Source organism: Sturnus vulgaris, chromosome 5, assembly GCF_052056855.1.
Source record: "Sturnus vulgaris isolate bStuVul1 chromosome 5, bStuVul1.hap1, whole genome shotgun sequence".
Classification (NCBI taxonomy): domain Eukaryota; kingdom Metazoa; phylum Chordata; class Aves; order Passeriformes; family Sturnidae; genus Sturnus; species Sturnus vulgaris.
This window is the reverse complement of record NC_142247.1, coordinates 28,438,324-28,451,396: the sequence shown is the minus strand read 5'-3', so window position 1 is coordinate 28,451,396 and position 13,073 is coordinate 28,438,324. Positions and strand designations below refer to the sequence as shown.

Here is a 13,073-nt window from a genome sequence, read left to right as displayed (position 1 = left end):
GGCAGGCAAAGGCTTGCTACTACAGGGAGCAGAGAAGGCCTGTAGCCCCGGGCTGATAAATCAGATATTGCTGCTAAAGTCTCACATCAGCCCCTCAAGCCTCTAGCACCGACGTGGGGGGGAGGGCTCAGCAACAAACAGGATCTGCCCACCCAACAGCTTCAGGTAGTCACTTAAGGTATCTCAGGTCCAGACCATTAAGTGCCCTGATGATAAGGACACAGACCTTGAATTCCACATGACAGGTTACGTGGAAGTCACACAATGAGAAGGATACACTGCTTTGCCCAGCCTTGACAAGGACCACACAGCTGCAACTCGTGCCTGCCTTAGGCTCCTCAGAGCCAGCGGCTGCATTCCCAGCCAGCCCGCCTTTGTAACCAACCCCCCGCTCGCCAGGAGGGCCTGAACCCTGCACCATCAGCAGTGAAAGCACAAACTTCCACCTCATGCTCTAAATAATTAAACTCTGTGGGAGCATCAACAGACTCATAAAACTCTTACACAGACCAAGCCAGTCATTAATGGGGGTCAAAGATGAGCGCTCTATTTTTTTTTTTCCGAGTGCTTTGATGCGTGGGGAGAGTGGTGAGAGGAGATCTTCATTACCCTTCTCTGGTACCTGATGAATTTTTCCTTTCCTGGCTATCAACACCTCCTACTTCCACCCGAACCCCATACCGCTGGCAATCATCCGGACAGCCAGAGCCAATTGGAAGGTGTGTTCGGATGACATCTGTGCCAGCTGGTCACCTGCAAGTAGGGAAGCAAGGGGCCTCACGGAGCAAAGCCAGGCTCTACAAGAGGCTCAGCCGGTGCTTATTACGAGCTTTGGGTTTCCCCAGGGCCAGTGCAGTGCTTAAAGTCGTGCAAACCACAACCTCATGCACTGTCTCCCCTACAGCAAGGCACGGAGCAGAGCACGAGGCAGTAAAATATGTCAGGATTATTAGCTTGGGCTCAGAGCCAGAGCTGGGAGCTGCCACAAGGGTAGGGAGGCTGCCTGCAGCCCTGCAGGTCAGCAGGAAGGAAGTGGAAGTCCCCTGACAGGCAAGGAGAGGCAGCATGCAGGAAAGGCAAGCCACAGTTGAGAAAAGGTCACAGAAACACTAGTCTGACCCATCCCTTCTAGCTTTAAAATACATACATATGCACATACACACGTGAGCTTCTTGCTCCTGTGATTTGTTCAGACATTTTAAGGAGAGGTCTGCTCTTCCCATGCTAGCTACATTCCCCTGATCCATACCAGCTTTGGAAATGGTTTTTCAGACTTTCCATCTATGGAAATAAGGGAAAGCAGGCAGTTTGGGGAAGCGATCACCACAACACAAAAACACCCCAAGCAGCAGGCACAGGTATTGGGTGGTCTATCAGCAGCTCCAATTCCAGCTTGCACCAGCCTAGCCTCTGCCTGCCTTCTCTGCTCCATTTGCTTTGTGTGGAAGAGAGGCCCCAGACTGGAAATCTGGGATCTCTGCTACTGTGCCAAAAAAGTGGCTGGTGTAGCAAGGCCAGCTTCTATTTATTAATTGTAAGTAGAACTAATAGATGCCCCTTTTTTCAGGTCGCTAGAAACCTTCTCCCAACAAGCCCCAATATCTAAACATTCAGAGGGAAGTTAGGAGATTTACACACAACATCAGCACTCATCTTTTCCATCATGGCAAAAGCAGCAGCTGTTACTTCCCTTATTCTTGGAAATAAGGGGGAAAATAGCTAGGACTCTTGAGCCTTGGCACCTCTCCCCTCTCACCCTTTGGCTACCAGAGCTCCTGTTACTATTCAGGGCAGAAGTGCTCCACAGGGCACACATTCCAGGGGGCTGAGCCATCCCACGTGGCCAGGCTCAAAATGGCAGACAGCGATGAATAGGATAATTAGAAAATACAACAGCAACCGCAACATAAAAACAAGCAGCTTCTATTACAAGAAGCAGTTCTATGGCATGGTTAGATCCATCACCCCATATGCCGGGTTGTGGTGGTGCCTCAGGAGCCTGCTGCTATTATCTGTTTGCAATCACATTTCAGCCCGTCTTTCTGCTTAATGCTCGAAAAGCAAAGCTAATCAGATTCACTCTCTCTCTTTCTGTTTAATGTCTCCAGTTCCCAAGCATGCTCTGTACTGCTTCAATTGATGTTCAAGTAACACTAGCCAGGAGCATGCAGTGCAAAAGAAAATAAAATGGAATTATCTATTAATTTTAGTCCTTCTTTGCACCTATTTTGTCTAAAATTTCTTCTATGCTTGATCTTTGCAAACAAAAGTCAGGAAAATCCCATTTCCCCCCTCTACACCACACCCGGCTCCCATATGAGTTCCCTTCTTCAAACTGCTCCTCCAGTGGTAGCTGGGTAATTAATTATAGCACAGATCTCTCAGGCTTCCCTCTTACTCTCTGGAATAGCTTTTTAAAATATTTGCTGGCTAGGAACCCCCAGATCAGGATGCCTTCTGCTGGCACTGTAATATCCCCTCTTTGTTACTCTGAAATGACCATCACATGCTCTCCTACTCCCTCTCCCTCTAGTACTATTTAATTACTACAGTCCCACATGGGAACTCTAAAGTGCTCTCAGCATTTCAGGTCTGAAGACAAACAGGACCCCAAACCGGCTTTTTTTTACTGCATTTCTTCGCACTCCAAAGGGCAGCTGGAGCATTGCTGGAGCTACAATACCTGGATCTTTACTAGAGCAACCATCACAAGAACAGATAAACTGCTCTCATAGACAGAGCAGATTGCAAGAAAATTCAGCAAAGTGATCCAGGAAGAGACTAGCTTACAGGAACACCCATCATCATGAGAAGGGTCACCCATTACAAGCATAATAGATTTGTCAGAAGAAAAAATAAAAAACCACACCAAAAAACAAAACAAAATCAACAACAACAACAACCAAAAAACCACCCCCCCCAAAAAAAACCCCCCAAAACAAAACAAACAAACAAACAAGAAACAAAACAAAAAAACCCCAGCAAGTATTTACATGAGAAAAGAAAGAGCTGTAGGTGGAAGACAAATCTGCCAGGATACATATCTCTATCCAGGAGGAGTGAAAAAAAGGCAGACTGCAGAGATGAAACCCCAGACAGCCCATCAGCCCATGCATCTGTACACATTCTCCAGCTAATACCCACTACATCAATCAGAACAATGGCAGCTCCAGAGAAGACCCCGATTATCCAAGCTCCTTCACTAACATCTTCCCCAGAGGCTGCATGCATGTGCAAAGGAATGGAAAAAACCCATACCTCTCAATGAGATTACTTCCAGCATTTTCTATATTTCTCCCGCTCTTACAAATGTGTCTTTTAAAAAAATATTGCAGCTGGCTTATAAATGTGTCAGTTTAAAAAAACCCCCAAACATAGCCTTGAAAACAAAGGCACTTTGTAGTTACCATATCCATTGGCATCATTATTTAATATCAATGCACTGATTCTCTCTTTTATTCACTCCATCCTTGGAACATAAACCCACTGTAACAGCCACCCAGTGTATAATCTTACCATGCAACGTGACACAACCCTACAATAACCTTTCTTTTGCCATGTCGTCGGCTACCAATAAGAAGAATTTAGGTTTAAATGCTTCAAAAACTCAACCCAACTACATGGAACAAATCTCTAAGTCTCAAAGCTGGAGCGAATTCCCTCGTCCCTCCCTATGACTTTCCTTATTTGAAAATGGCTGCACAAATATTTCTAATTTATGCACCACACCAATTGCAGCCTGCCCCTCCTGCCAAGCCAAGCTGTACATTACAAGTACAGCTGCTGGGTCAGTCCACACATGCACAGGCTCACTGCATCCCGCTGCCTCTGGCACACTGCTCTTCACTGACATCATCTCCACCTTCATGCTGCAGAAAATTCACCAGACAGGCAATGCTTCTGCTCCTTTAGCCATAAGGCAATCGCTGTAGGCCAACAGATGCCTCCATCTCACCTCCAAATGCACACTCCAACCTGCACTATGCCCCTGTTAAGCAGATGCTTGGGCACACGTCTCGTTGGACACACGTCCTCCCTGCAGCCAGCGTGGGCTAATGCAGATACACCAAAACATCAGTGGCAAAGCTGAGGCAGAAACACCATCCCTGCCAGACAGCAGAAGCAAAGTTTGCCTCGGTCAGTTCCCATGGAGCCTGAGCTTCATCACATCCCTGGAGCAAGATGGCACTATTTTACACTACCACAGCAATGTCCTCTAAGGCCTTCCCAATTTCTGCTAGTGTCTGAAAATTAGTTAGGCAGTAGCACCTGGAACTGCAAGCCACAGTTCAGAGAAGGAGAGAATTCCTCCTGGTGTCATGGTACCCAGCTCCAGGCACAGCTCACCACGGCAGGCAGAAAATTCTCCAGACGTTTTCTCTCCTTGTTATTTACCCCAGACCACCTGGTCCCACCACCTCCAGGGCCTGGGTCCAAACAGCTGCCATCACCAGGTTTGGGGAAACTCTTTTACAAACTTGGCTTACAGCTATCCCACCAGGCAGTTTTCATTTTGCCCTCTCATAAAAAATTATGATGGCTACTATTTTTTGAGCCCGTTAATAATAATTCATGAAAATAATAATAATAATAATAATAATAATAATAATAATAATAATAATAATAATAATAATAATAACAACAATAATAATAATAATTCTTATGCTCACAGCAATGGGCTCTCAGGAACTACAGTATGTCTCCAATTGTAGAGGCAGTGAAACTCAACCTTTTCCCTTTTCTCCCCCCTTTGAAAACACTGCTTGGGAACGAAGTTGGCATCTGGAGGCACATGAGTATATCTGAGGGACAGAAGAGTTCAGTGGGGAAGGGAGGGATCTGAAAATGAAAGCTGAGGGCGAGGCTTCACATTACAACTGAACCAGGCTAATAGGTCACTGCTGCCAAAAAGGGGGGGCCCATTTTCACCTTTCTTTCATTCCTTACCTTTCACTGCTGGCAAAACAAATCTTGCCCCTCCTTAGCGGCAGCTCTGATACCAGCCTGAACCCGGTGAACAGGTTCAGCTCTCTGTCCCAGGAGAAAACAACTCACTTTTTTATGGTTTTGGGCAAGTTAGCTTTCCAAAAGCTGAACAAGTTGTATCCACAAGGCAAGGAATATGGCCACAGAGCCAGGAGCAAGGCATGATCACGCCTCTTTGGAGGAGCAAGTGGTTAGACTGAGTCAGCCACAGCAAGAAAATCCATCCTAACCCACATGAAAGTGCAGTTTTATCCAACAAGGATACTGGTCAGCACAAAACAAGTGGCCCAGCTGAAAAGCCTGCAATAGAGGTGTATGCCAATAATCTTAAAACAGGTACTTTTACCCGTTATTAAGGTGTCCATGCTAATAGCATTTATGAAGGCAGCCATGCGGATAAAAAACAATACTAAAACTGAGCAGACCCAAACTAGACAGAAATACAAGAAGTACTGCAGGATTTGCAATAATAATCTTCCCTGTTTCTAAACTGGACTCTGTTATTATCAAACAAGATGGCTGCCTTCATCACTATGTTAAAGAAATGTCTGTTTTCATTACAAACTTAACAGTTAGTTTCAGGGTGCATTTTTCTTTTCCCATTAGCTTCTACATCATCAGATGAACAAAAATTATGCTTTTCTTTTATTAAAAAAAACAAGCCCATATTAACTCCACCGTCTTTATTTCTCTCCACCTCCTCTGCTCAATTACTAGAAGCAATTTACAGACAATAAATGTAACTTCACAGCTGCCTGTATGAAGTATTCCCTTCATTTTATAGATTAGGTTACAGGCTATACAGAAATTAATATCAGCAAGGTCTACTTCAAAGCTGGATAAGCAAAAGGAACAGATGCACTCTTAAAGAATACAGATCATGACTGTACTCTAGTAAAACCAGTAATAAAGGATTAAGAATGTTGCCAGTTGGATACAAATTCTTTGAATGTATCTGCTTAAACACAGTAACAAACAAAAGCCTGCTTTGAGGTTTTGCTTGGGTTTACTCTGTTATTTATTATTAGGAACAACATCATGAGATTTCAGATATAGCACTCACAGACCAAACATGCTCGCTTTCCTAGTAAACATTGCTTAACTCCTTACCTCACGGACTCAAAGAGGGTCTCTTCCCAGTTGGTGCATGGTCACCAGGAATCTGCAGCTAGAAACTCTGTATATAATTTTAATCAACACAGATAAGCAAGCCAGGAGAGAGTCTGGTCTTTTCTGACATAGCCTCACGGGCTTTGGCGGGGCTCGGAGGAGCAAGAACTGGTGTCTGTTGTTATAGTTGCCAGCCGTGACTATGAAAAAAACATTGGGAGTAGCAACACTAAAGGGGGAAAAAAGAAATCCAAAGGTGCAGTTTTGTGCAGGCACTCTTCTGATGATAACTGCTCCTTAAGGCTTAATAAAAATGCACAGCAACTTGTCTTCTTCCACACATTATCAGAGCTCAGAAATAGCACCTGAGTCTAGTTATACAACTCAGCAGGCACAGCTTCTCCTAGGAAGCAACCACCACTGGCATGCAGGTACTCCAAAGGCTGAGTCATCTCAACAGGCCCTTCAAGGGAAAATAATCCTATTAAGAATTGGTGTGTTGGTATAGAAGGCAAAAAGGAGTGTTAATTCTGGCAGTTAATTACACTGCTTCCACTCCAACCATTTTCTACCAAAACTAACACCTGTAGGTTAGTAAATTTATCATGCTCCTCCATCTACTCCCAAGGTCCTTTCTTGACCCTAATCCCCTCTTTAGCCAGCAGCTGCCTGTCATTGCCCATATTTCCTTCTACCTGACTAACACAAACTAGTATTTGTATAATCACAGAGCTTGAAAAACGAATTTAGGACTTAGGCCTTCACTTCTAGCCTGCATACAAATTCCTTCACCTGAGGACAGGCTACAGCACTCCCCCCTCTCCTAAACTCCTCCAAAGGGGTAGACTGAGAAAGAAACCAGTGGCTTAGGTCAAGAATTTTACTTTTCAGACTGGTAGAACTGTTGTGGAGACTGATCCACTGATATTTTTCTAATATATGAAACATATAAAATGCCTAGAATTTGATATCTGCTTTTTAATTAAATTGAAATAAGTAAATCACAGCCTGTTGCCATGGAGAATGAACAGACACAGCCTCTTGACTCCAGGGCAGGATCAAGCAGGAGAAGCAGACAAGGCTGTGAAATTAAAAACACCTATTTTAAAGCAAATGGTCTTGATAATTAGCAAAAAACGTGGCATAGGGAAATAATATAACCATATGGCAGGAAGCAGTTTTCAAGGTGAACTACAAAGCCATTTTAAATAAATGAATAAACTGCTGGAGCTGCTGGGTCACCCACAGAATCATATATGCAGGATTAAACGTGATTTGAAAAATACACCGAAAAATAGCAATTAGCTCTTCTCCCACTTTCCTACCTATAGCCTGCATCTATGTCTGTTCTTATGTTTAAGGACTTGTTTCAAGCAATTAATGCTTGCACCTATTTGCAGTTACCACAGAGTCACCAAATTCAGACATTTGCAAAAGCCTTGCAGTTTACCCTGAAGCTAGAACCAAGTTTATGGGACATAAAACCTTTTATCTATTACTCACTGTCATCACACAATCCTGGTCAGGTCATCAGACACTAATAATCATTCCTGAATCTGTGCATCCTTGTTATGACTTCCATGACAAAGTGACTTTGGAGGGAATTTGCCCTCCACACACCATGTGCCCAGTCCTGTGCTCTACCTCTCAAGAAGCACGGCTCAGAGAGAGATACAAAGTAACTCTGGTTTATCAGTGGAAGGCTGATAGCACATCCACGCTTGGTTAGTGGACAACAGCCCTGCACACTCCCTTTCCAGCGTGTCTGGAGCACAGGACATCAAAATATTCCACCCCTTTTAAGATACTTCTGCTCTGCTCAGATCTAAAAGGGCTGCAGCAAGGAAACTCCCTCATCACCTTTCTGAGCCCAGCCAGGACAAATCTGAGCAAGACTGTCTAACAATTTCCAGTGAAAATGTAGACAAAGTGCATCAAATTCACAACAGCTTAAAATACTTGAAATAAATTCTACCTGATGACTCAGTTTCAAAAATGCACTGTACATTCTTTTAAAGGGAAGGGACAGATGAACTAACTTTCACTTCAAACCTCCCAGCTACTTTAGAGAAAAAGCCAACCTCTTCTCCTGTCCCATGAAGACACAAGCTGTCAGCCACAATATTATGGTCTTCCATAGCAATTAATAACCCACATGAAACAAACTCAGGGTCTCAGATCAGACAGCTAGTTGGTTACATTAAAAAACAGTCACATTCCCAGCCCTCAGCAGCACAACTTTATCTGGCTATTGACAAGTTACCTTCTGTTTTCCATGACCAAGAAACACCTGCAAAGTGAGGAGAGTTGGGACAGAAATCTTGGGAAAAGAAGTTGTGGAAAAACGCACAATTAAAATCAATATTCCCTGTTCTCACAGTTTTGCCCACTTTTGGAACATTTGCTGCTTTAACTGAAGTCACACTGCTTAAGATCTTAGGCTTCTATTAAAAATAAACTCCACGTCCAAGTTTGCATGAAGATAGGCAGCAACTTGCAAATCTGGTTCACCCTGAAGGACACCAATTCCTTAAAAATGCTGGAGTGGGGGCAGCACACGTGGGATAATTCATAGTTTTTGAAGAGTCAAGGCTAACAGCAGTATTTGCCCAACTGCTGTGCTCATGCACCCCATTTCTTTCCAAATCCTGCAATGACTGGAACTGCGAAACACCTCATGATACATCAGCTGCACTGGAAGGTGCTCCATATCCTCGGCTTCCTCACAGCCCAGCACCCTCCCTGGCATGCCAACAGCTTCCTACTGCTTGAACCATAGTCCTGCAACACCATCCAAACACAAATGGCTTTGCCAGAAACTGTTTCTGCCCTCACAGGCACCTGGCACATACAGGGCATCAGGTGGCTTGTTTCTCCTTACCTCTAGTTCTACTCATGTCTAATTTTGACTCGAAGAGATTTGACACAATTATAAAGACTGGCCAAGCATCTCCCTTTGAAAGGAAACTGCATTTTCTTCTCCAACCACACAAGCCGAGATCACCACGCAGAGGAAGACTCCTTCCCAGGGACACTCCCAGTTGGACAGAGCCAGGGTTTAGAGGCGCCTCCATTAAAACTCAAGCCAGTATCTAATTGGCATATGAAGGAAGATGCTAACCATGCCCAGGAGAGATTATTTTCATATCACAGCATACTGGGTCACAAGCCAAAAATAAAATTTAAACAACAAAAAGCACAACAACAAAAAAACCTCCCACTTAAACAACCGAAACCCCCTCACACTGCTCAGCAGCATCATACTGAGCCATACACACAATAGAGACACCAAGCACCCTACCCAGGCTGTTCACAGCTCCTCATTCCCATCACCCGTGCCAGCTCCCTGCAAGCCCCTCCTGCACCCCCAGCAAACATTCCCAGGACCGCCTTCCCCCACACACAAACTTCGCCTGACATCTATGTCCCCGGAACCCCTTCAAGCCCCACAAGCCGGGCAGGAGGCTTCTCAAACAAGCAGAGGCTTGAGCCGCCAGCCTTGCTGGGGTATTTTTCCCCCGGCGGTGCGGCTGCCCGGACTCCCAGCGGGAGTTTCCAGCCCTAAACCTCGGCGGCTCGAGGAGCGTGTGGCACACGTGCGCGCCCGCCGCTGTCAACAACTTCCAGCCGCTGTCCCAGCGGGCAAGTCCCGGGGGCCGGGGGCTGCCACCCCACCGGTAATTGGGAAAGGACGCTCGTAAGCGGGACAGCGCTTCAACAACAAAAAAGATCACCTTAATATTATCCTTAACAGCCAGAAAGGTCACGACGTGGAGGTTCGTAAGGGGAGGAGGGGAGGGAGATGGGTAAGGGGAGGGGAAGGAGGGGGGGGTGGCAACGCACAAACCCCCGCGGTTTAACTCTTTGACTGCCGTAAAAAATGAAATAACATGAAGCAACTGGAGACTAACGAGACGGGCAGACCCCCACGCGCGGAGACTGCCCGGCTGCCCAAGTCCCCGCCCGCCCTTCACACGCGGGAAGGCGGCGGAGGGACCCGAGAGAAGGAGGGTGTAGGAAGCAAATAACACCCCCAGCAAACGCCGCACGGGCCGGGGTCACACACACACCCCCCTCGCCGCCGCTTACCTGTGCGGGCCGGCGGCCCTCAGGGTCCCATGGCAGACCCGTCCCGCCCCGCCCCGTCCCGCGGCGGGCGCAGGAGCTCCCGAGTCTTTGTTGCACGGAGGGGAACGGGAACGGGAGCGGGTCCTGTCAGCTCATGTGACGCGGCGGGCTCGGTCTCCGCTGCCCCTCCTTGCTGCTCTCCCCTGCCCGCCCTCCGCCGGCGCTCAGCGCAGGCCCCGCAGCCGGGCGCGGGTCTCAGGCCCGACTGGCTGCTGGCGGAGCGGCGGCCGCGGGGGAGGAGGAGCCGGCGGCGGGGCGGGCTCGGCGGCGGGGCCGGGCTCGCAGGGCTCTGGCAGCGGAGCGCTGCCTGCCTGGGGCGGGAGGCGGCGGGGCCGGGCGGGCGCTGCCCTGCGGGCCGTCCTGCCCCCCGCCAGATCCCCGCTCTGCCAGCGGTAACACGGAACCCCGAGCGAGCAGGGGTTTGTTCCCTTCCTGAGGCTGCTGGCCGTGAGCTTGGGGCCCTGATGCACAGGCCCGGGCCTGCCGCAGCAGTCGGGAAAGTAAATAAAAAGGTAATTATGTGCTTTCTAGTTGGGGCTCGCAAGGAAAGAGAGGAAAACCCCTCGTCTTCTCGAGAAGAGATCTGAGAAATAGCAGTACTGGATCGGATGAGCATGCTGCCTTTGAGAGTGCTGAACAGACAAACCCTAGTAGTCGGCTACAGAAAACATGATGCTACCCCAGAAGACTCCCCCCACGACCATGACTGTGATCCTGTGGTCAGGCACTTCCCAATAGCTGTGTTCTTCCTATTTAACAGCTCCCAAAGGATTTTTTTAATACATTCAGTATTTTTGGTTTTGAACCATTTGAAATTTTTGTGTCTGCTCCATCATGCAGCAAGCATCCATCTTTCTTCAGAGAGCATTTAGTCGTCTCCTTTTGTTTGCCAAACTCTAAGTAGAGGGCAGAGAAAGATTACCTTCCTGCAGGTCATTATAACCCCAATATGCCATTTTTCTTCACAATCCAAGACTGAAAAACACCACCACCAAGCCAGGCTTTGCAGACGAAACCCAGGTGACATTTCTATCAGAAATGCAGACAGCTCAGAAAACCTCGGATTCCCTCATCAAATACAACCACCAATTCAATGAGCAGCTTCCCTGCCATCCCAAGATTGCTCTTCCACAGGCATCAGCTTCCTAGATACCACAGCTGACATTAAAAATGGCACCCTACAAGCCAGCACATAGACGAGAATCTACAGACCATCAAACTTGCTCTATAAAATAGATGCAATTAAGACCAGCAGCCATTCACAACACAACAAAAGGCTGTTAGATTCAGACAGTCCTGCAGATACTGTTACACCTGCTCCGAGGGGAACACCAGCGATCTGCTTTATACACAAAGGTCACTCATCCATAAAATAGATACAAATTTACTACATTAAGGATATGACAGCAACAATAGCGATTTTGGAAAGTAACTTTTCAAGGAATCGAGGTTTATTTGGTGTCCGTCTAATGCTACCAAAATTAACAGGGACTGGCAAAGTCTCTAACCACATTAGCTTTCTGCCAATCTGTTTTTCTGCTTTTTATTTTAGTCTCTGCTGTAGCATTCTTCCCTGCAACCACGTGCTCCTGCTGATGATAATACTCCACACTAAAATCCACACATAAAATAATCTCTTAAACTACTGGCTCTGAAAGGGTGTTTTTTCCCCCATGTCTCTCCTACTAACCTTCAGGTTCTCCCTTTTGCAACTCATTACAGGACACAAATCCACAGATGCAAACATAAGAAACAGAACCAGATACCACCAGAGCATCAAATACGAAATATGTCAGTACCGCACCACAGACAGCATCATCAATGCCCTTCCTCCTACAGCAAATCTGCCAAAATTCCTTGTTCCTGCATGTACTTGTCCCAAATCTCTACAGTTCATCACTTCATCCAGCACATGAGATATCTCCACAGAAACCATGTGAATGAAACGAAATTATTTCTGTCTTACAACAAGCACATACAGTCGGCCAGTAAAGGACATTAGGAGAGTATTTGTCAGACAGCAACAACATGAACGCCTCAGTCCTTACCCCAAAGGAGACCAAAACCTTCCCAAAAGCTAAAGCTTGGCATTAAAACTTATAATCCCTCAATACTAAAGCTGTGGATTTAAGGGAGATGTTGCCTGCCTAGCCTGTTACAGCCTCCCTGCTGACCTCTCCTTTGTCATCAGCACAAACAGCCCTTTTTTGCTAGAGGTCCATGAGAAAACCAGCAGACTGTCAGTCACTGCTGTTTACACCCCTTTCCACTTCAAAGGTGCTATTTTTTTTTCTTTCCTCAAGTGGTCCAATTGATTAATATAATTAGATTAAACTAAGAGCAATTGCATCTAACTTGTAGTTAGCTTGAATATTGCTGCTGTCTGTCAGATCTGATAAAAAGACCCTGAGCCCAATAGCTTGTTTGCTTTTTCTAGCTCTATCAGCTCTATCTAATACAAGATATTGCCTTTTACCACAAACCTTGCTTCCCTAGGATCTTTAGACCATCATGGCTAAAATACCATTTTAATGTCTTGCCTTAACCGATTCTTCCATATTCTCTTATCTATGAAGTAGAATATGATAAAATGTATTCCCTTCTGTATCAGTTCTTACACTGTTTTCATAAACATAATATCCAAGTACCTTCTAGGACTGCATTAGCTGATCTGACTACCATCTGTCATATGAAGGGGTTTCTTTTTTTTTTTTTTTTTTTTTTTTTGTTCTCTCCCCCGTAAGAAAATTACGCATGGAGCAAAGTTTTGGTTTTGTGATGGTTTCATCCCCTTTCCTCTATTCATGTTGCTCTGTGTTTATACCACAGAAAATGAGGACAATGGCAGT

At 46.0% G+C, this 13,073-nt stretch overlaps 1 protein-coding gene across 1 annotated transcript in view; it reads right to left on the bottom strand.

Annotated features, from left to right (window-relative positions):
* The window catches only part of TCF20 (transcription factor 20), a 131,430-nt gene extending 121,111 nt beyond the window's left edge, over positions 1–10,319 (bottom strand). The window contains exon 1 of the mRNA XM_088165230.1: positions 10,186–10,319. The gene's annotated coding sequence lies outside the window, so the exon portion shown is untranslated. The remainder of the gene's footprint in view (positions 1–10,185) is intronic.
* Positions 10,320–13,073: the final 2,754 nt, after the last annotated feature.